The following is a 3,125-nucleotide window of genomic DNA, read 5'->3' as shown; positions in this document are numbered from 1 at the left end:
GGGGGGAGGGGCTGGTGCTCACTGAGTGACAAGTCCCTCCCAGCTGCAACCTGACCTCCTCAATGATTGATGACACCCAGGGGATCTGACTGTGTTGGGCCGGTTGATCGACCTTCACGGGTGTGCCCACCACGGAGATTCCGTGCGAAGGTGCATTGGGAACAAGTGGCTACTCGCTCCTGTTCAGCAACATTTCTAATCGTTTTAACGTGCGTTTCAGCATTAACCCCAAACTAGACAAACTGGCATCCAGCTATGGTGGCGACTCACAAAGGATTCATCATCCATTTAATGTTCCCCAAGTTATCAGTGTCACAGGCCCATCCCTAATTGCCCCTTGAGAAGGTGGTGATGAGCTGCCTTCTTGAGCCGCTGCAGCCCATGTGGTGTAGGTACACCCACTGTGCTGTTAGGGAAGAAGTTCCAGGTTTTTGACAAGGCAACAGTGAAGAAACGGCCGATATTTTTAAATTTTGTCTTTTGAAATAAATTTAGAGCACCCAATTCTTCTTTTTCCCAATTAAGGGGCAATTTAGCGTGGCCAATCCACCCACCCTGCACATTTTTTTGGGTTGTGTGGGTAAGACCCAAGAAGACACGGGGAGAATGTGCAAACTCCACACGGATTTGCCCAGGGCAGCACGGTAGCATGGTGGTTAGCATAAATGCTTCACAGCTCCAGGGTCCCAGGTTCGGTTCCCGGCTGGGTCACTGTCTGTGTGGAGTCTGCACGTCCTCCCCGTGTGTGCGTGGGTTTCCTCCGGGTGCTCCGGTTTCCTCCCACAGTCCAAAGATGTGCGGGTTAGGTGGATTGGCCATGCTAAATTGCCCGTAGTGTCCTAAAAAAAGTAAGGTTAAGGGGGTGGGGTTGTTGGGTTACGGGTATAGGGTGGATACGTGGGTTTGAGTAGGGTGATCATTGCTCGGCACAACATTGAGGGCCGAAGGGCCTGTTCTGTGCTGTACTGTTCTATGTTCTATGTTCTATGATTGTGACCCTGGGCTGGGATTGAACCTGGGTCCTCAGCGTCGTGAGGCAGTAGTGCTGACCACTGTGCCGCCGTGTTGCCCCGAAAGACCGATATATTTCCAAGTCAGGGTGGTGAATGGCGTCACCATCACCTGCAGGTTCCCCTCTAAGTCGCTCACCTTCTTGAGTTGGAATGTGTCACCGTTCCCTCACTGTCACTGGGTCAAAGACCTGCAGCTCCCTCCTTAACGGTGGCATAGTGGTTAGCACTGCTACCTCACAGCGCCAGGCACACAGGTTCGATTCCAGCCTCGGGTGACTGCGTGGAGTTTGTCCATTCTCCCCGTGTCTGCGTGGGTTTCCTCCGGGTGCTCCGGTTTCCTCCCACAGTCCAAAGATGTGCAGTTTAGGTGGGGTTACCGGGATAGGGCGGGGGGGGGTGGGCCTGGGCAGGGTGCTCTCACACAGGGTCAGAGTAGGATCGATGGGCCGAATTGCCTCATTCTGCACCGCAGGGATTCCATCTCTACTGTATGCAGGTAATAAGGAAGGCAAATTGAATTTTAGCCTTGATAGCGAAAGGAACAGAGTATAAAAGTAGGGAAGTGTTGCTGTAACTGGTGAAGTATTGGTGAAGGCATTTGTGAAGCCACAACTGGAACACTGTGTACACAGTTTTGGTCTCCTTAATTGAGGAAGGATGTGGTTGCCTTGGAGGCAGTTCAGAGGAGGTTTACTAGATTGATTGCAGAGATGAGGGGTGAGATTCTCCAACCCCCCCCCCCCCCCAGCTGGGTCGGAGAATGGGCGGGGGGGGGGGGGGCGTGAATCCCGCCCCCGCCGGCCGCCGAGTTCTCCAGTGCCGGAGATTCGGTGGGGGTGGGAATCGCGCCACGTCGGTTGGCGGTCGCTCGCAGCGCCCCCCCCCCCCCCCCCCCCCGGCGATTCTCCGACCCGCGAAGGGCCGAAGTCCGACCCGTTCTATGCAGGTCCCGCCGACGTAAATTAGACTAGGTCCCTTACCGGCGGGGCCTGGCGGCGCGAGCGGGCTCCGGGGTCCTGGGGGCGGCGCGGGCCGATCTGGCCCTGGGGGGGTGCCTCCACGGTGGCTTGGCCCACGATCGGGGCCCACCGATCCGCGGGTGGGCTTGTGCCCTGTGCCCGGGCACTCCTTTCACACGCGCCGGCCGTGTGGTCCTCCGCGATGGCTGGCGCGAAGGTGAACCCCCCCACTGCGCATGCGCGGGGATGACATCAGCAGACGCTGACGCTCCCGCGCATGCGCGGACCCGTGCCGGCCGGCGGTGTCCCTTCGGCCCCGGCTGGCGCTAAGCCCCTTCCACGCCAGCCGGCGGGGCGCAAACCACTCCAGCGCCTGTCTAGCCCCTGAATGTGCGGAGGATTCCGCACCTTTGGGGCGGGCCGACGCCGGAGTGGTTCACGCCACTCCGTCCCGCCGGGACCCCCCAACCCCACCAGGTACGGGAGAATCCCGTCCGAGGTCTTTGTCTTGTGAAGAAAGATTGAGCAGTTTAGGCCTGTACTCTCTCTCGAGTTCAGAAGAATGAGAGATCTAATTGAGAATACAAGATGATAAAAGGTATTGACAAAGTAGACATGATGTCTACTTTGGGGCTGATTTAGCTCACCAGGCTAAATCGCTGGCTTTTAAAGCAGACCAAGCAGGCCAGCAGCACGGTTCGATTCCCGTATCAGCCTCCCCGGACAGGCGCCGGAATGTGGCGACTCGAGGCTTTTCACAGTAACTTCATTGAAGCCTACTCGTGACAATAAGTAATTTTCATTTCATTTCATTTTCATGTTGCCTCTTGTGGGGCAATCTGGAACAAGGGGTTCAGGATAAGGGGCAGCAGATTTCAAACTGATTTGAGGAGAAACCACTTCTCCCAAAGGGTTGTGAATCTGTGGAATTCGCTACCCCAGAGTGTGGTGGATGCTGGGACAGTGAGTAAATTTATGGAAGAGACAGATAGATTTTTATTCAGTAATAGGTTGAAGGGTTCTGGAGAACGGGCAGGAAAGCGGAGTTGAGGCTGACAGGTGATCAGCCATGATCGTATTTAATGGCGGACGGGATCGAGGGGCTGAATTACCCACTCCTGCTCCTAGTTCTGATGTTCTCAGGGACTGCAGC

This window comes from Scyliorhinus canicula, chromosome 27 (assembly GCF_902713615.1).
Source record: "Scyliorhinus canicula chromosome 27, sScyCan1.1, whole genome shotgun sequence".
In the NCBI taxonomy this organism is placed as follows: Eukaryota; Metazoa; Chordata; class Chondrichthyes; order Carcharhiniformes; family Scyliorhinidae; genus Scyliorhinus; species Scyliorhinus canicula.
Note: the sequence above shows the minus strand (reverse complement) of the source record.